The 21,825-nt window shown below is 42.1% G+C and overlaps 1 protein-coding gene across 1 annotated transcript in view; it reads left to right on the plus strand.

The window, feature by feature from the left end:
- STK32B (serine/threonine kinase 32B) overlaps positions 1-21,825 on the plus strand; it is a 1,691,669-nt gene that overhangs the window by 1,611,842 nt on the left and 58,002 nt on the right. The window lies entirely within an intron of this gene.

Genomic DNA, 21,825 nt, shown 5'->3' on the forward strand with positions numbered 1-21,825 from the left:
ATATGTATTCAATTTCGTCACCAACAAAAGGCAAGTACCTCATCCAGTACCTTTTTCTGAAAATGGTCCTTAGTCACACAATTTTATCAACACGTGACCTCCTAAGACTCAATGAGAGTACTACTTACTGAAAAAGTGGCTGGGGATTGACCCCAGACGAAACATGTATTGGCTACAGGCTACATCGACATTAATGTCCCGATAGATTAGAGTGTTCATGCAGTGTTGAACAACAGGTTTCCATGTATTATATTGAAGGATTGGCTGTAACACAAATACTGGAGCTTTTGGAATAAAAAGAAGAAGTTGGAGTAACGGCATACCTATGGGATCTGAATTGTATTGGACATTTGCTCAGGAGAAGGACTCTATTTGTATTTATTTCAAGGGACAGTTTTTAGATTATTCCTGTTTAACCCACCCAACAACAGTGCCATTAGTGAACTTAAAAGCAAGTCAGTGGGAGGCGTGGCCTGGCAAGATGGCCGTTCAGAGGTAGAGCTCCACTGCCCAAACACACAAAAATAGATATCCTGCAGTGAAGATAAAAGAAGATTAACTTCCATACATCCTGCAACTTCCCTGGGTGACTTGGAATGGGTTTCGGGCCCTATCGCATGGAAACGGGGACGGAGAGAAGGAGGCCGCGCCACAGGAGACTGGGCTGCTGAAAAAGAGCAAACGGTGGCCTGCGGAGAAAATTACTGAATAAGGAAGAGTGGGCATGGAAAACAAGCGACAAGAAGAATCAAGTGTGGCGGTAGCTGGCACGGGACTGGGCACCTGGGAGACGTGACCAGCACAGAGAGATCCTCCTCCCCAACCTTCCATATGTAAGTACGGGGGACTGGAGCAGGGGCCGCGCGGCAGGAGACTAGGCCAGTGAAGCACTGCAAATAGAGATGCGACTCAATGCAGTGTCCTGAGTGAGAAAGAGTGGTGGAACTGAGACCGGGCAGTACAAAGAGCCGGCAATGAGGAGGCAGCCGGGCATGTCTCCGGAAGGTGTGTCTGGCCCGGAGAAATTTCCCTAACTGACCTGCCCCCGCCAGTAACCACATAAGATGAGGCATTGGAAAGAGGCAAGGGGATTATCGCCCTGGGGAAGAAAAAGACCTATGGATGAGACATCGCAGTCAGTCTGGAGAAGTGGAAGGCCAGGACAGCTGCAACAACGGAGTCGGCTACTACCTCCTCCGGAATTGAGGCCAGCAACTGGGGTAACGTCGGGAAGGGAGGAGCGGCCACCTGCATTGATCAGCCGCATAGGAGGCAGCGATAAACTGAGTGCAAGTGCCTGCATTGAGTGCGCAACAAGAACGGACGCAGAGGCCTGGTGAGTGGAGAGGCACACCTGGGGGACAACAGACACTGTGCTGCAGCGTCGTAGGAGAGCTGGCACACAGAGCCCCATGGGTGCGGGTGGCCTGGTGCTGTCTCTTCTCCCTCTTGCCCATTCTCGTGTCCCCAGGGCAGAGCAGGAGTTTGCGGTTCTGGATCAGAGACTTGCTAATGCAGAGTATAGTGCACAAGCCTCCTGACCACATTGAAGACAGCTGGTAGCACAGAGAAAAGTAATTGATTGGGACAGCAACTGAGGGGTGGAAAGAACAGTGAGAAGCCATAAGGAAGTGTCCGGGCACTGATAAAACATGTAGGGAGAAGAGAAAATCATACCCCAGAGACTATACTGAGCCCTTCCACGGGCTGAACAAGACATAGTCAGCAGAGGTAGAGGATGCTCGCCTGCGGTGCCAGAAAGCTTCCACCTAGGAGGATAAGAGGAGCAGTAATCCCAAGGACACACAATGGGGAAGAACAAAACAAACATGGGTCAGCATAGCAACACCATAATACGCGCAACCACCGGGCACCGCAGCACAGAATCACATGACAGATCCAGGAGGCTGAGAGTGCCCAGGAGCCCTTGACGACCGAAATATGGCAGCAATACAGGGCACACACAGCACCCTGGAAGGAAAAATAGACACATTATCTGTCGAGGTGGGTCTCCTCCACGAGGTCCTTCGTAAGTTCGCAGAGACGGTCATGGTACATGAGCACAGGATTGAGGAGGTCTCGCAGGAGAACAGTGCCCTGAAGGAAAGGGTAGGAAAACTTACAAACTTGACAACAACACTGGAAAATAGGGCGGAGGACCTCAAAGGCAGACCTTGATGGAATAACCTAAGCTTGTTAGGGTTCTCAGGAAGAGTGGAAGGAGGGTCAATGGAGTTCTTTGTGGAAGCCTGGATACTTAATACCCTGAGGTCTAAGGGACTGTCACAGATGTTTGCAGCAGAAAGGGCACACAGGGCCTTGGCGAGGCAGCTCCCCCGGGGTGCCGATGAGGACCATAATTGCACCCATCTTTAATGTTCATGATCAAGACTGCATCCTCAGAGCTGCAAGAAAAGCTGGTGCCCTAGAGTTAAAAAATCATAACATTACGATATTTATGGATTATACACGGAAAGCGCATGCACATCGAAAGTCCTTCATGGAAGCAAAACAAAAACTCAGGGAGATGAGACTATAATATGTGCTCATGTTCCTGGCCAAGCTCTGAGTGGTGGCACAAGGCAAACCACACTTTTTCGAAAGGCCTGAGGAGGTAAGGACCAGGCGTGAAACTTGGGACAGGTTGCCAATGAGGGAAAGGAGCATCCAGAAAACAGACAGGAAGCTTAAAGGATGAGCATGAAGAGTTGAAAACTGGATTGTTTCCACTGAAACTACGACTGGAGAAAACATGGGGTCCCTTCGGAGGGAAGTCCAGAAAGATGGATCGCTGCTGGTGGTGCAACCAGGGGAAGAAGAGAACAGTACAGAACAAGAAGATATTGTAGGAACTCTGACACAAGTGATGCCGGAACTGGTAACCTAAGAGGGAGAAAGCTGAACCTCGACTAAGACCTTACAGGAGGTATAGCGTGGGACATTAGGAAAGGGGATCGAATACCACAGGTTGGGGTAGATGAACATTGTGAACTGTGGGACAATAGACAGTGGCCATACTCGTTGAATGTAATCAAAGGGATAGATATTGTCGGGAAAATGTTTGGCATATGGGCAGGGTAGCTGAGGGAAGACCTGGTGTGGTCTCCGACCCCCTCTTGAGGGAGGAAGAGCCAGCTGGACAACTTAACTATGAAAGAGGAAGGAGAACCTATAAGACAGCTGTTGTAGGGGGATTTTCTTTTTTTATAGGAAGACATATGGAGAGTTATGGGTACTGGGTGACCAAAGGGGTGGGCGATCATCAACATTCTAGTTATCTTTTTCATATGATTGTCCGGGGATGGAAGGAGTGGGGTGCATACCTGTCAGTAAGGGTTACATGTTATACTGTGCGGTGTAAACCACAAGGGGTTAAGAGAGGAGGGAGCAATAGAAGACTTATAGGAGCAAATGGAAACACATAGGGAGGACCCTCACACTGGCTGGAAAAATAGGGCAAGAACTGCGCAGCTATGATACAACAATATACGGTAGTCTCTTGGAATGTTAGGGGCTTGGGCACTTATGTGAAAAGTTATAGAATATACTCCCGCCTGAAATGCATGGGGGTGAGTATAACCTGTATTTATAAAACCCATCTCACAGAGGAAGAAGCCCAGAAGTTAAAGAAAAAATGGAGGGACAGCTATACTTGTCTACATTTTCCTCCTATGCAAAGAGAGCGGCAATATGAGTGGCCCTTGGGATCCGATTTTGCCTGATCTACTTGGAGGGGGACCCACAGGGCAGATATATATTAGTGCAGGGGGTAATAGACTGCACAGACATGACTATACCTAACACATACTTGCCTAATGACGATAGGGAGTTCTTTCCCCGACTGCAAATAATTATGACGGAAAACATGATAAAAAGACTACTCTGGGTATGCGATTTTAACTGTGTACTGGATGCTAGCAAGGATAGATCACCCCACGTGCTATGACCAAACCAGGCAGGGTAAGCAAACTCAAGGACGTAATGCAAAAAATAGGCTGCCAGGACATATGGGGGAATGATACCTGGCTCAAAGGGAATATTTATGTTATTCAACAACCCACAACACATACAAAAGGCTGGACAGAGCACTCGGTACTGTACACATACAGGCAGAGATGTGTAAAGTAGGATATTTATCAGATCACTCTCTGCTGCTGCTTAAATGGGGAGGAAAGGTAGCGGAACATAGGAGTTGATAACAGAGATTGCAACCGTTGATGGACACACCCTTTTGGCAAGCAGATAAAATCACTGGATACATCGAAGGGAACTGAGGCTCTGCTACGAATCGGTGCATGGAGTGGAAGGCACTAAAAGAAGTTGTCAGGGGGAGTGTATGGTGAAGATTTGTGGCGTATGACAACAGCTACAAGCTGAACTGAAGGACTGGGAATCAGAGCTGATGGAGGTACAGACGAGGAGGGCCCGAGGACAGGACAATGAGGACAATGAGCTTAGGGTGTGGCGACAGCTGGATAATATGCGGGATAGAATGGATACATTTACAAATAGGGAATACAGGCCACACCAGCATGGCGAGGGGGACAAGCCCAGCAGAATGCTTGCATGGCTGCTCAAACCACAGACAGCCAAAGACCCCATGGCATTGCTACTGAGGCAGGATAGAACAGCAGCCATTACACAGGGACTGATTAATGACACGCTTAGAGATCATCTCCCAGAGGTGTACATGGGGGGGACGGAGACGATGGTGGCAGAGCTCACAGAACACTTGGAGGGGGCGGAACTTCCCAGACTGGACCCACAGGTCAGGGAAGAAATTGAAGCAGACTTTACTTTAGAGGTGGTAAAAGAAGCGATCAAAGGATTTAACAGGGGTAAGACATTGGGAAGCGACAGATACCCTGCAGAGTTTGATCAGACATATATGGAGCAACTAGCAAGGCCACTGCTAGAGGTGTATAATGAAGCGAGGCAGAAAGGCATAATGTCTCAGACATTCAGGGATGGGGTGATTTGTATGGTGGCCAAACTTGGGGGCAATTCGATGGACCCGGCAGCGGCCTCACACTATGCTAAACGTTGACATTAAGGTATTATGCAAGATATTAGCCGGGAGATTGACTGAAGTAGTGAGGGCATTAACACATGAGAACAAGTGTGGATTGATCCCGGGACGGAGTACCGCCCTTAACCTGCGCAGGCTGGCACACATTATGCATGCAGTGAAAGACAGTCAAGAAGACCTGGCGCTCCTGTCTGTGATTATTACAAAAGCCTTTGACACAGTTCAATGGACCTATTTACAGCAGGTTCTGCAGCATATGGGCTTAGGCCTAAAATGGTGTCACTTCCTCTAGAGTACGGGTACGTAGCAGAGGTATCTTGTCAGAGGAATGGGAGGTGAGGAGGGGCACGAGGCAGGTCTGTTCACTCTTGACATTGTTATTTGCACTAGCTATGGACCCCCTGGCTGCTTCGCTTTGGAAGGAGATCGAGGCAATGGGAGTGAAGGTGGGAGAGACGATGCACCTGATCTCACAATAGGGGCGGATGTCTCTTTCAAATTTAGAACTGTATTACTATGCCTCCAAGCAATGTTGAGGGAACACATGGAACGCTCTTGCTGATGAAATTACTCATGCTGGGATACAGGGTACCTGAGGGAACCCCATACCTCATACGTCAAATGGCAGAGATATGGGAGCGAGTTATTAAGAGGGTGTTTAAGAAACCATCCTTCGCCAGAGATCTAGATATTTGGGCACTACTACCATTTTGTCGTTTAGACCAAGACATTATGAGCAGCCGATTTAGGGAGGGTGGCTGCATCATTTTAGGTGACTTATACCCAGGAGAGACATGTCTGACATTTGAAGAGGCACAGGAGACATTCAGGGTAACAAGGGGTCAGTTCCTTCAATATGCTAAAATAACACATACAGTGAGAGAAATATGGATGGACTACCCGAACGCCCGATGGAGAATGCCACCTAACAGTTCATGTTAACAGCGGGGAACACAAGACATATGGCCACCTTTCTATACAGAAGGCTGAGAGAGGACAGAGGAGTGAGCAAAATACCTGCCAGAAGAGCATAGAAGGAATACTTAATTGCCCCCTTAGAGGACACTGAATGGAGTGCAGCATGTGAATTATTCTGAAACGTGTCCTGCAATACACTCTTCAGATTGATGCACTTTAATTACCAGCATCAAATGTACATAACACCGATCAAGCTTAGCAGAATATATGTGGGGAGGGTGCAACCTATCCCAGCTGTGGGGTGGGTGTGGCCGTGTTTTGGGATATGGAGGAGAGTGAGGATGAGGGCTCATGACAGGGGACACCCAAGAGACACAGTTAGGTTAGAGATGGCAAAGGTTAGTTATGGCAGATGCATTGCCCATAAGCCAGGCACAGGACTAAAGTGGGGTGGGAAGTTCAGGCAATGGGCTGGATGAGGGGTTCAGTTTAAAGCTCCAGGGGGCACCGGAGGAAAGCCAGTGGGCGGGGTGGACTGCACTGTACCGTGGGGGGGGATGAAGTTGGAGTTTTGGGGGGGGCCATTTCTTACATTTTTCTTCTTTTTGCTGTATTGTATATGTTTATATAAGGCAAAGGGTGAACAATAGAAATGGTATGCACAAATTTGACCAATGTCTCTGATAACATGACAAATGTATGAAATAACGTGTACGGCCTGAGCACGGACTTAGAAATTATTACACAGTACAACATCCTCCTTTTCCAAGAAACGTGGCAGAAATTCCCCTCACCAATAGTTGGCTATAAGGAATTCCTAAACCCGGCCATGAGAGCCACAAAACATGGAAGAGCAAAAGGGGGTTATTCTACCTTCATTTCAACAGATATCCTATGGCATGCTTCTGTTATACACTTAGATTGTTCCTGGTTGCTATGCGTCAAACATGACGCCTCGCGATTCAACAGTCTACTAATACTTCACATCTACAATCACCCTGCATCTAAGTAAAAGACGCTAAGAATTGAACAACTAATGACATCATTATTACATTCAAATTTGCCTATCCCGATGCTAACATCATATTGCTGGGTGAATTCAACATGAACTTACAGTATGACAGGAAAAAGGGCACTATAGGGCCCATATCAGTCTCTAATCAACGCGATACACTCGGTAAGAGATGCGGGGCCCGTCTGGACGTCTTCTCAATGTGTGTACTCAGCGGTCGAAGACCGACAGATTGAACCGCAGCATACACAAGGGTTACCCAAAAAACACACACAACCATCTACTACACATTTACGGACCACGATCTTCTCCTGTACATTGTACATTTTCAAATAATAGATAGAGCGGAAAGTGATCATCAACCACAATCTTTCACGCTATTAGGAACTTTCGCAATTCCAGCAAAAGCTAAGGCGATCTCTCTTCAAACATAATGCTATAACCTAAAACGTCTCTGCTGGAAAATGTATAGCATTGAGGATATCACGGGTACATACATCAGTCTTTTGAAGAGATTCAACATGGAACCATTGAGTATAAAGGCCTAGGAGTCTTTCATTCAGGAAGTAAACAAAAAATTCTCAAACCATGCCTATGGCCATAAAGCAGGAAGATCAAAAGGGTCAGCTTGGTTCACCAAAAGACTAAGGAAACATAAACAACATTTAAACAAATACTTAAGACAATTACGAACCCGGGTCCCAGAACCCCTCAGGAACTCCTGATCTTAATATTAAAACAAGAAATGAGTTAAAAGGGGATACTAAGGCGGCCAAGAAAGTGTTCCAAGAACACATTTGGGCGAAACTTCTCCAAGCCTGTAAACTAAGGGACTCTTGCTCTTCTAGGAACACCACAACCAGCTACTAAACAGTAGGAACCAACATCACAACTCGGACATATTGGAGGTCACCTGGAGAGCCCATATTGAAGTCTTATATAACGAAATCCCATTCTCACACACCCTTATTAACGGAACACCAAAAGGGAAGGGTGCAGGACTAGTCAATAACATCCTGACTCACAAATTACCAGCCGTCTCTGTGCTGATTAGGCATGGGCGGAAAATCCGTTCCCCTCGCAGATTTTGCGGATTTTCGGTAAATTCGCAATCCGCGAACGCTCGCGAATTTACCGAAAATCCGCAAATTCGCACGCAGCTGATTTTTTTTTCTTGGTGATACAATTTTGCGGCGTGCGGTGTAAGTTCGCAATTGCGAACACGTAGGTGCGGCGGGCAGCAACAATCTCGCACTCGCGAAATTACAAAATTTGCAATTCTGCACAAGAAATCCACTAGCAAGCAGCATAGACCTACTGAAAATGATGATTTTTATCAGAATGACTCCTCAGGTTGACATTTGCCTGCCCTTTTTTGGATTTGAGGCATTTTGACTGTCTTTGGATCACTTTTGGATTAGAAATAAACTTTCACAAGTAAGTTTGTTGGCATTACATTTGCTGTTCTGCAGAAAAACGAGTTTTGCTAAACTGAAAGCACTCAGCAGCAGGTGCAAAAGTTCAAATTCATCATTAGTAACCATTCCCTGTAGTGCTTCCTGACTGGGGCCCCTCCAGAGTTCAGTTGCTAGTTGCAACAATTGTATGACCCTGCTCTGACCCTCACAGCCGGATCATAGAATAGCTACAAGTAGGCCACAAAGGTCCTGGAAAAAAAAATTGAACTGCAACAGAAAGCAAATTACAGATAAGGAAGCAGGTGCAGACTGGAATTTTAAAACAGTGACACATTAATAAATCAACCCCAAATTAATTCATGTCAGTTGAAGCAGGGCAGGTGTGCTTGCTTTTTCCCCCCATAATCTACAGTGATGATGAACCAGAGGGTGGCATTGATGTATCAGAGGGTGGCATGGGTGAAACAGAGGGTGGCAGTGGTGAAACAGAGGGTGCTGGGAACCTGTGATGATGAAGCAGACGTAGAAACAACATAATCGCGACCGTTACGAGCCGACACGTAAGTTCGCAATTGCGAACTGCTACAAAACCCTCGCGAACTGGCAGAAATCCTTGCGAATACAAAAAAACCAAAAAAACGCAAATTTGCGAGAATTCGCGGGTTTTGCGGATTGCGAGTTCGCAAATCCGCAAATTCGCGAACGCCAGATTCGCAAAATTCGCCCATGCTTAGTGCTGATTCCCCAAGAACAAGTTCTAAAAAATATTAAAAATTCAAAATTAGATCGTGCTCCAGGGCCCAACAGTTTACCAAATGCCCTGTTTCGGCATGATCCTTAATTTTGGTCTGGTCTCCTTAATCTCCTTTTTACCCATGCAATTGCCTTGGGTCAGATCCCTGAATGTTGGAGAGGAAGCATTCTAAATCCATCCAACTATATGTTGATTGCATTAATTGATGTGGAGGCAAAAATATACACATCAAACCTCTGAGTGGACCTAGAGGACTAGGTTAGTCAAACCAACCTGATACCTTACATACAAACCGGATTCCGGGCAGGGATGGGCACCCTTATAAACATCTCTGCATTTACTCTCCTAGTCACCCAAGCCTTTGCAAAATCTAGGCCCTTGTACGCATGCTTTATCGATCTTAAAGTGGCTTTCGATAAAGTTTCTAGAGCTAAGTTATGGGCAAAATGCAAGGCTGGGGGCTACCAACCAAACTCCTGCAGGCCATAATTAATCTCTACTCACACACGTGGGTCCCAATTAAGAAAGGAGATGGGTGCAGTTTAACCAACAAGATTCCAACACCCAATGGGTTAAAACAGGGTTGTATGTTAGCGCCCTGCCTATTTAACATCTACATTTCCGATCTTGATAAGTTAATCCAAGCCGATCCAACCAAATTGGGCAAAATACTGACACCGTGTCGCCAATATGAGGACAACATTGTTTTGCTAGCACAAACTCCGGTAGGCCTGCAGAGACTGATTACGAAATTAGGAGCTTACACCACCCTGGCTCAACTAACGATCAACCATCATAAAACAAAGGTGATGTGTTTCGCCAAACACAATAAAACAATTAAAAAGTGTACATTTTCCTGGAAATTGGACAAGCAACCACTGACCCAGGTAATTTCGTACAAATACCTAGGTTTTCAAATAGATTGCAATCTCAACTTTAAGCTACATCTGGACCAAGGACACATGAAAGCAAAACAATTGCTGTTTGCATTTAAGATTTGTTTTTTAAAAGCTTACAGGCTGTCCTACTGGTCACCTGATAAAATTGATTGCAGCAAAATTCCTACCCTCCATTTCTTATGGCTCAGAAATTCTGAAAATTAAAGACGCCACAGTTCTAAATACAGCACAATCCACATTTTTCAAGAGATTGTTTTTAATACCGCTAGATACCTCTCAGGCACAAATCCGCCTTGAGTATGGATTAAAATATCAAATCCCGGCCAGACAAGGTGTACTAGTAAAGTATTACTGGAGGATGAGGGAAGCAGAAGACAATACCTTAAAAAGAAGGGGTAGAGGGGGGTCTGTGGGTTAGTTTATCGACCTTTATATCTCATAACCCAATTAATATCAAAAACCAAAAAGGAGATATAAAGTCAGAATATGTGTTGTACTAAATCTTTAAGCTAAATGGAGTCGTGGAAAACACCAGAAATTACATGTGGCTGGAAAACTCCCATATTTTGTGTATAACTCTTTCCACAGGAAAGGATAAATTACTCATTTTTCCTCCAGACAACATTGGGGACCCAAGTTCCTGGTAGGAATATTTTGACTTGATATTTTGCCTGTTTCACTATTGCACTAGTTGTTTTTTCACTGACATCTGCAGTGTGTATTACATCACTGTCCTGAAGAAAGCTGGATAGAGTTTATCCGTCAAGCTGAAACATGTCGACCACTCTGCACTACGCCTTCACATAGTCATATTTTCACACTATGGGGCGTCATTTTAGCCTTAACACTGTAACAGTGCCTATTAAACATATTTTCTGTCACAGTAGTTAATTTTAAGTTCACACTTTTTTCACATTGAACACCATCACCACCGTATTGAAACACATTGTGGCTAGAGGGTCCCCTTTGAATCCATCTCTACACCATCACCTGATGGGTTGGGTAAGACTTGGATTTACCATGCGTATCCCACGTGACGATACTCTGCCATAATGGTGGTCTGATGGGAGTTTTCCAGCCACATGTAATTTCTGGTGTTTTCCACGACTCCGTTTAGCTCAAAGATTTAGTACAACACATATTCTGACTTTATATCTCCTTTTTGGTTTTTGAAGACAATACCTTAGCCAACTACTGTTGGGTGGAGATTGAAAATCAAGCAAGGCTAGTCAACTCAACCACAACAGTTTTGAAGCAATCCCTCTCGGCATTACAGCTAGAGGAGGCCTGCTTTACCCCTACAACGTACACAGGATTTAAATCTGTTGTGAATAATGCCGTCAAGCGGATTTCTTTGTTAACGGATAAAACTACATTTTCAAATAAATACTATGCTTGGGCAGTGATGTATGCCTATCAGATGCTGAAACCACAACCGTGCCTGTCCGAACACTTCTCTCATCAGAAAAAGCACTATTTGACACTGCTGCGAATGAGGTCATTTCCCTCAAAGGATCTGACCCCGAAAAGGAAACACACATGGCCACCCAAGGAATGCCGCCTTAGCAGACAAGGGGCTGAGTCATTATTACATCTATTATGCATTTGCCTTTCACTATTAGACACTGGAAAAACTGTCCTTCGGGAGGCCTTTAGGAAGGAACAAATAAGAACATGCAGAGCAGCAGTCCTCAAGTGTCTAGGTGGGTTGTCAATTCCTCTGTCTTGCAGAGCCATACAAGTCTGGAAAATTGCTGCAAAAGAACTGGACAAAAAAGTAACTTAATTTAAGTCGCCTAAAAATAATCTGGAAATACACATTTTCCAATCACACTGATACACCTGTCAAGACTTTTATTTAGAAACACAGTGACCTAGTCCACAAGGCAATCGTTTTATGTATATCTGTGGGTATACGTGGGTATGTCAAGAGATCATTCCAAACACACCTTTGAATTTAACAATAGGTGTCTGACTCCAGAAATTTTTAAAAGTAGCCAATCTCTGATACATCTAACTTTAGACAACACAGGACAAACATTCAGAAGAGAGACGACATCTGAAAAAATGTGTGAGTAGCTAGAAAACACCTCACGGGCGCACCACCATTGGGGCCCCTGATTGGTACTCACCAGGGTGGCCCTGTTCTCATCATTGGTATCAACTAGCTTAACGTAAACGTGACAGACTCCCAAAAGTAAAAGACAGTCAAGTGCGGCGCTATTGTAATCTTAAATACGGATGATTATGAAGCCGAAGTACGAAGACTGTTGGATGTGAGAGCTAACTACCAACCTCTTGTCAGAGATCCAACACCCAAATTAAGAGATACCATCACTCAACTAGTCGCTAATGCAAAAGAAAAGAAATGGATAAGCGCTAAAGAGGCTGAGTTCCTCATTAACACCAACCCGAGGACCCCTGCCTTTTACATTCTCCCCAAGATACATAAGCCTGCCAGGCCCCCCCCTGGCAGGCCTATTGTGTCAGGCATCCAATCTATATTGGAACCTTTGTCCCAATTTGCAGACTATTACCTCCGTGAATCAGTCATAACTCAAAATTCATATGTAAAGGACACCACCGACATCTTGACACACAGATATACATAAAACGATTGCCTTGTGGACTAGGTCACTGTGTTTCTTGATTGCTTGAGTGGAGGGCGACCTAGTCCTGTAAATCCCTCTGTACTCCTAGTATATGAACAAGACTTTTATTTAACCAGTTGTTTTTTGTTTGAGGTTATGACGTTGTGCTCTTTTTAATAATATGTTTTGTTTTTAAAATGCAAAGTATTATGTACCACAGTGGTTCTTCCACCCTTTTATGATTTTTAACAAAATCAAATAAAAGTATATATTTGACTTGACTGTGTGAAATAAAACGCAATTAAAAGATTGTAAAATAAAGAAAAAAGCAAATCAGTAGTCATGTAAACCATAAACATGGCCTTTTTTAAAAGCTGATTTAATAGCTGTGTGGAAATTTTAACTTGATTGTGCAAATTTGTTTTTCTATGTTCTGCGTTCAAGGGTACTAGAGCTCGCTTACCTGTTCTTAACGTTCTTGACCCCGTTCCGCCCCGGCATTGTGCCGTTTGTGCGGAGGGTCGTCTAGTCGAGCGCCATTTCCTGCTTCTGACACCACTTCTACCCTGCCCCTCCACCTTGTAGGTTAGCGGTCTAGTGGCTCACTCCCTGGTTAGTATTACATGGTGACCTGGCGGAGGCGCAGCGGACGAGCGCAGCGGGCGCGCCGACTTCGCACTGAAGTTGTGCCTAAGTTAAGCCCGTCTGCGCACGTCCGCGGCCGACCGGGCCCCGGGGCCAGTTATAATGCCCATTCCATCACCTATTCTTCTGCTGACCTTTTAATGCTTCGCCGCACGATACCCTTACAGGCCCGTGCTGCAAGGGCTGCCTTGGATTGCGGTATCTTTGTTTCCCCGGATATTGTTTTCTCTGAGACACCTTCCCTATGCTCTGAGCCGATACCTTCTCGCCGCAAAACGTCAACTCTTGGGGCTACTCCATTGACCATGATATACGTTAATACTCGGTCAATGGTGAAACATCAGCTCGAAATTTTCCAGCTGCTAGACGATAGAGCTGTGGATATCCTCCTCTTATAAGAAACCTGGCTGACTGAGGACTCAGTCCCTGACATTCTTGCTGCTATCCCCGCCGGCTATTACATCCTGCAATCCAATCGACCAGCTGGGCAAGCCGGGGGCGGGGTGGCAGCCATCATCTGCTCCCAGTATATATATTTACAACCTTAGCTTGTGCTGTGATCCCCAAAACGGAAAGTCTTATTCTCAAATTCACTTCTCCCAGGCCCTCTTTTATCGTTGTTCTTGTGTATAGACCCCCTGACCATATGCCCTCCTTCCCTCAACAGTTTGGTGACCTCATCTCCCAACTTATCATTAACCATGCTAAGGTTATCATTATCAAGGTTATCATTATTGGAGACTTCAATTACTTCAATTACTGGCCCTCTGACCCCCGGGAAAGCCGTCTCTCGGAGGAATTCTCTGATCTCCTATTAGGTCTGAATTGTCGTCAATGGTTCCATGTTCAAATATCGTTAACATAAATATCGTCTGATAAAAATATCGTCACTAAAACATCGCTTACATAAATATCGTCATCCTATACTTAAACTAGAATTCACACAAATATCGATATTTTTTTATCGACAACCCTAATATCGTTCACACTAATATCGACTACTTAAATATCGACTACTATATTATCGACTTTATTTTAAATATCATTACCTTTGACATATATATCGACTACACTAACATCGACGACCTATGTGCTCTAAAAAAATACAAAAAATATCGTCTTTTTTTTTACAACTCGAAATGCACTATTCTTGAATTTACTCACTTTTTTTCCTATGTTATTTACAAAACTATTAACACATATTATTTTTTTGTTTTCCTATTACTTATTTGTAACATAAAATATTTATATAGGGAAACATTTTTTACTTTTACTGATACTATATTACACTCCGATGGCCTAAATATGAAAAACATTTCTTTATTTTCAAAATATAAACGATTTAAATATTACACAAAAATGTAACTTATAAAACATTTTACTATATTCTTTTACAAACAAATAGTGAAACAACATAGTCTTACGAAAATAACGGTTTTCCCATGCCAAATAACGTTCTCAACCAATGAATTTGAATTTTCACTAATTGAACCAATCAAAAAGTACCATTAATTAACTCACTAATATAAATACAATGACACACTTAACGTAATTTACCATTTTTGGCCCAACCTTGGAGAAAAACGGTTACCTTGCTGAGAGAAGAGAATACAAACCAACGACTACAACTACAATACATCACACTACACTTCAAGTAAGTTAAATACCATTTTTCCTTCGAAGTTACTATAAGTAGATAAAGTCCCTATTTTTAAAACTGTTGATCTTTAGAGTGAAAACTAAACATGTTGAACTTATCAACAACGACAATACAGTTAGATGTAAAAACATTTATAAACTACCTTATCCATGTCTATTTAGATAGCTGATAAAAATTATTTAAACTTGCTAAGTAAATGTACAATGTAAATAATATGTATCCAACTACTATCATCCAAATACTACAAGTAACACTATGATAATTTTTTCCACAGACTCTACAAAATTATTTGCCTATCTACAACTACACTACCAACATCCTCTACTACATCAAGTAAGTATAGTCACTATATGTATAACAATTCAGAAAGTAAAATGATACACCTATTACACTAAAGTATTTCTTTCTATTATTCTTTAACACTACTACAGAACTTAAAAGGGAGACAATTCTGAAAAAGAAATAAGAATAAAAGGTTTACCAGTGAAGCCACATAGTAAGTATATGTTCACACTTTTGCCTAGTCTTATACACACCTCTAAAATGGTGTTCAATGTTCTAAAAAAGACATATATATATTTCCACAGATCTACCTTAGACATGGCAACTGGAGCTACTTTCATTACTTCGCAAAAAGGAAAACTAATGCTGAGCTACATGGGTTACACCTACACCCAAGAAAGAGTGAAAGCTAATAAGACCCATTGGAAATGTAGTAAATATTACTCAAATGCATGCTATGGTAGAGCAACAACTGTTGATAACAACGTGGTAAATATACGTGAGCATAACCACCCACCAAATGTAACTGAAGTGGAAGTGAGAGAAGCACTAGAAACATTGAAAGATGCTAGTACAGGATCACAAGAAACAAGCACTAGCATTTTGAAAAATGTTTTAAGCAAAGTGCCTGAACATGTGACAGGACAGCTACCTTCTATTCCCAACTTAAAGAGATTAATTGCAAAAACTAAACGTGCTTCTGATCCAACTCCACCAACACCAGAAAGTTTTCAGGATATAAAAATATATCCAGAATATACCATTACACATAATGAGGATAAATTCTTAATGTATGACAACAACAGTCATGACAAAAGAATTTTACTTTTTGCTACTAATAGTAATTTGCAAAAGCTTAAATCATGTGAAACATGGATGATGGACGGGACTTTTAAAGTTTGTCCCCAACCTTTCTATCAACTTTACACCATTCATGGGGAATACCAAGATACAAATATCCCTCTAATTTATACTCTGCTGCCAAACAAAACAAATACTACCTACGTTGAAATTTTAACAACGATCAAAGAATTAACTGATAATTACTATCCTCAAAGAATTGTAATTGACTTTGAAATGGCCATGATTCAAGCTATCCTTAAAATATATCCCCATACCTCCATACAAGGTTGTTATTATCACTACAACCAAAGCATATGGAGGCACTTACAAAAATCAACTTTAAGCATTGAATATTGTACAAACAGTAACTTTGCTTATCAAATAAAGAAGTTGATTGCATTAGCATATGTACCAACAACAGAAGTAGCTAACTACTACAATTTATTAATTGACAGCCCTTTCTACCGCACCAATGAAAAAAAACTAACTCCCTTCTTAGACTACTTTGAAGATACCTGGGTTGGAAGATTACATCGTTCAGGCCACCGTAGACAACCTAAATTTCAAATTCCATGGTGGAATGTGTATGCTAGTACAATAGCCCAGAAAGCTAAAACAAATAACGCAGTTGAAGGATGGCATAATGCCTTCCAAGCCACTTTAGGAAGAAGTCAACCAACACTTCACAAACTGATCCAAAGCATTAAAAAAGAGCAAAGCTACCAAGAACTCAGAATAGAGCAATCACTTTCAAAAATTGGCCCTAAACTAAGTAAACAAACATTAAACATGTACGAATATCTCCAGCAAAAAACTAGAATGTACCCAAGTATAGAAGGTCTAGCATACTTAGATCTAATAGCTAAATCAATCCTTTAAATATAAATTCCCAAAAAGTGAGCAAAGCATAATTAAAGATAATATGTAGTTAAATGTCGTAATATTATGTCATGTAAAATGATGAATAATATATTTTTACAAGACATAATAATATAACATTTAACTAAACAGTACACTATACCACAATGCAACCCAAAAGTAAATATCACTTTTACTTACGGTTCTGCTGCTGTAGAATATGTTCCATGGTGATGATTTCCACAGGAATAATACCAAAAGCTATCCATATCCAATATCGAAAAATCCCAACAAAATGCAAAAAATACAACTGTTTGATAATACTCCCGTTGCAATCCATAAAAAATGTGATAAATCTTCACGAATAAAAAAAGTAGAGACCCCGAAAATGCAGGACATTTTTAAAAATATGTACCTGCTTAAAAAAAAACGTCACAGTCCATCTGCTCACCAAAACGAAGACCTGTAAATTATCGAAATAAAAAACAACCTAAAAACATTGGAAATACGCATAGCCTACACATAGCATATAAGACATAAAAACAATCTGAATTCATCCATTAATACAACAGTAAACGTTACTTTTGTTCGAAGTACCTCACAAAGTACGTTCTCCATAACGACGCTAAATAACACGTAATTCGCACATAATATGTAAAGTACTACACATATCGACACGTACACACCACAACTATCACTAAACTTAAGTTAAATATCTTTAAAAGTAATGTGAAACAAACTTACCTTCACCAACAAGAAACAGCTCCCAACCGCGAGCTTCCGTTTTCTAAAATGACCCAAACAACGATGTTGATAGAATAAAAAGTGAAGTTCCAAAAACAAAATGGCTGCATAATAAAAACTAAAATAGGACAAAATAGCCTTTAAATAAAAAATAAATTGTATTAAATAGCATAATATATGCAATATGTATTAATAAATTTTTATTTCTTGTTAAAAAACATGAATATTGTAAAAGATACATTAATATGTTTAAAAGAGTTATGTATTAATTGTTTTTTATTAAAAAAATGTATTTCATTGTTAAATATTTTTCTCAGATGTTACAAAATGTTAATTTATGTTATGTACATATCTTGATAAAAACAATGCCATAATAAATATGTAATATATTAAATTTTAATAATAATTATTAAAATTTAATATAATAATTTATGTATAATACAAACTGTATTTATGTAAAAAAAATGCTATATAATTTGTGACCAAAAATTATGTAAAATGTTTTATGAAAAAGTGTAATATCTTTGCAATACCAAATTAAACTCTCAATAAAAAAAGTTTTTTAAAAATTTGTTTCTTAATTTAGACTTGTCATATTAATGTAAAAATGTTATAAAAATGTTTTTAATGTATATTTATGAAATGAATATTACTACATAACATATATGATTCTTATTAAAAATAATAAATAGATACTGCTGAATAAAAAATAATAATAATTGTGCTGGATAGTAAACCATAATAAATTACTATTCTAACTCCAATTCAACATAACTCAGGGAAAGTCCTGGATAATAAACCATAATAAATTACTATTCTAACTCCAATTCAACATAACTCAGGGAAAGTCCTGGATAATAAACCATAATAAATTACTATTCTAACTCCAATCCAACATAAGTCAGGAAAATTGCTGGATAGTAAACCATATTAAATTACTATTCCAAATCCAAACATAACTTAACTCAGGGAATGTGCTGGATAGTAAACCATAATAAATTACTATTCTAACTCCAATCCAACATAAGTCAGTGAAAGTGCTGGATAATAAACCATAATAATTTACTATTCTAACTCCAATCCAACATAAGTCAGGGAAAGTGCTGGAAAGTAAACCATATTAAATTACTATTCTAACTCCAAATATAACTTAACTCAGGGAATGTGTCGGATAGTAAACCATAATAAATTACTATTCTAACTCCAAACATAACTTAACTCAGGGAATGTGCTGGATAGTAAACCATAATAAATTACTATTCTAACTCCAATCCAACATAAGTCAGGGAAAGTGCTGGATAATAAACCATAATAATTTACTATTCTAACTCCAATCCAACATAAGTCAGGGAAAGTGCTGGATAGTAAACCATAATAAATTACTATTCTAACTCCTATCCAACATAAATCAGGGAAAGTGCTGGATAATAAACCATAATAATTTACTATTCTAACTCCAATCCAACATAAGTCAGGGAAAGTGCTGGAAAGTAAACCATATTAAATTACTATTCTAACTCCAAATATAACTTAACTCAGGGAATGTGCCGGATAGTAAACCATAATAAATTACTATTCTAACTCCAAACATAACTTAACTCAGGGAATGTGCTGGATAGTAAACCATAATAAATTACTATTCTAACTCCAATCCAACATAAGTCAGGGAAAGTGCTGGATAATAAACCATAATAATTTACTATTCTAACTCCAATCCAACATAAGTCAGGGAAAGTGCTGGATAGTAAACCATAATAAATTACTATTCTAACTCCAATCCAACATAAGTCAGGGAAAGTGCTGGATAATAAACCATAATAATTTACTATTCTAACTCCAATCCAACATAAGTCAGGGAAAGTGCTGGATAATAAACCATAATAATTTACTATTCCAACTCCAATCCAACATAAGTCAGGGAAAGTGCTGGATAGTAAACCATAATAAATTACTATTCTAACTCCAATCCAACATAAGTCAGGGAAAGTGCTGGATAATAAACCATAATAATTTACTATTCTAACTCCAATCCAACATAAGTCAGGGAGAGTGCTGGATAATAAACCATAATAATATATTCGTGTGCCCTTATCTGTTGGCTTGTCAGGATGATTGCTTATTCCGGTGCCTCGCTTCTTGCCATCAGAGAAACTCTCCCACGCTGCTCTGCCACACCCTACCATCCGTTGTGTGGCCCGTGTCAGTGTGCTTGTAACAAATGGTCATTGGCCCAGCCTGTAGGCATTCGCGAGCTCGCCACTCCCCCCGCCCCACTTGCTCCTCCCGGTCTCCATCCGCTGCTTGGCAGCCTGGGATCCGGTCTACGATTTTTAAATCTGAACACCAGATCTCTAGTGAAACACCACTTGTCTGTGGCTGATCTTATCCTGGATAAGACACCAGATCTGCTGGCTGTAACTGAAACCTGGTTACAAGACATTGATGACGCTATAGTCAATCTTGCCTGTCCTCCGGGCTATCTATGTTTCAGATCTAACCGGCATTCTAGAGGTGGAGGGATCGCCCTTTTTATCAAATCCGCCTTCACATGTACCTGGACGGTCTTGCAGATTGCTGGATGTGAGAGTGCGCTGTTTAAGGTTTCTATCAACCCTCAGTTCTCGCTGTCAGGGATGGTTGTTTATCGCCCCCCAGGCAGCGATGTAGCTTTTAGAGGTGCCTTTCCGGAGGCTGTGAGCCTATTGGCTAGTGGTTGCGCAAACTTTTCCATCTTGGGCGACCTAAATCTCCACTTTGATAGGCGAGAGTCTCCGGCCATCAGTGGTTTTTTGGCCGACTTAGAGGCCTTGCAGTTGACCCAGCTTGTTTCTCAGCCTACACACGTGGCCGGCCACACTCTTGACCCGTTTTTTACGACCCTTTCGGATGTCCGGATTGTGACGGTTGATCCTGTGATATGGTCTGACCACCATCTGGTATCTGCCTGGCTTCCCCTCCCTGCCAATCCCACTATACCTCCCCCTTTGCGGATACCCCGACGCCACTGGAACAAACTCAGGTTAGAGGACCTTCACCGCATTATGGGTGCTGAGCCTCTAGGTCCCCTGCTGAATGCCACCTCGGGCTATGACCGGTTTTGTAACTGGATTACCAGGGCGCTGGACGTCCTGGTACCTATCATCTCCAGCAAGTCCAGTTCCCGGCAGGCTAGCCCCTGGTATGACAGTGCGCTGCGTGCAATGAAGTCCTCTTGCAGACGGGCAGAAAGGGAATGGCGTAAGTCGTACGATGCCGACAAGAAATCCAGCTACCTGGCCCTAGTTAAGCTTTACCATCGAGCTATATGTAGGGCCCGGGCGGCGTTTTACGCAGCCGAATTCCGAAATAGCCTCAACCCGACCAAAACCATCTTCAAAACCATAAAAGATCTGATGGCTAAGAGAGTTCCCCCACAGTCGGACAGTTCCACCGCCCACTGTGAAGCCCTAGCCACCTTCTTTCTGGACAAAGTCAGGAAAATCTACCAGGCGTTTCCGAGCACTCTGTCTCCAGTGATTCCTTGGAGCGGCTCCGGTAGCTGTCCATCGTTGCACTCCCTTCCTACCATCTCTAATGAGGAGTTTGCTAAGTGGGCCCTGCGAGTCAAGTCGGGATCGCCTGCAGACCCGGAAAGATCTGCTCTTTTCAGGGATGTTGCTTTTCAGGGACGCACAGCCGTGTGCTCTCTGATTAACCTCTCCCTGACCTCTGGCCTGGTCCCCGCCAAATGGAAGCAAGCGGTGGTTTCCCCGATCCTAAAAAAAACATCTTTGGATCCGTCGAGACCAGAAAACTACCGCCCAATATCTTTGCTCCCTTGGCCGGCCAAGGTTATGGAGGCCCATGTAAATCGGGCCCTCACGGAGCATATGACCCTAGTGAATGTCCTGGATCCCACGCAGAATGGGTTTCGTGCTGGCCACAGCACTGAGACGGCCCTTCTGGCAATGGTTGAGCATCTGCGGAGTGTGCTCGATGCAGGTCAAACGGCAGCGCTTATTTTACTAGACCTGAGCGCTGCCTTTGACACTGTTTCCCATCGCATCTTGCTACACCGCCTGCAGGACATTGGCATCTGTGGTTCAGCTCTGCAGTGGTTCCGCTCCTTCCTCAGTGATCGCTCCTTCTGCGTTGCCACCCCTCCATTTCAGTCCAAGTACCATCCTTTGGAC

Source organism: Lissotriton vulgaris, chromosome 3_2 (genome assembly GCF_964263255.1).
Source record: "Lissotriton vulgaris chromosome 3_2, aLisVul1.2, whole genome shotgun sequence".
Lineage (NCBI taxonomy): Eukaryota > Metazoa > Chordata > Amphibia > Caudata > Salamandridae > Lissotriton > Lissotriton vulgaris.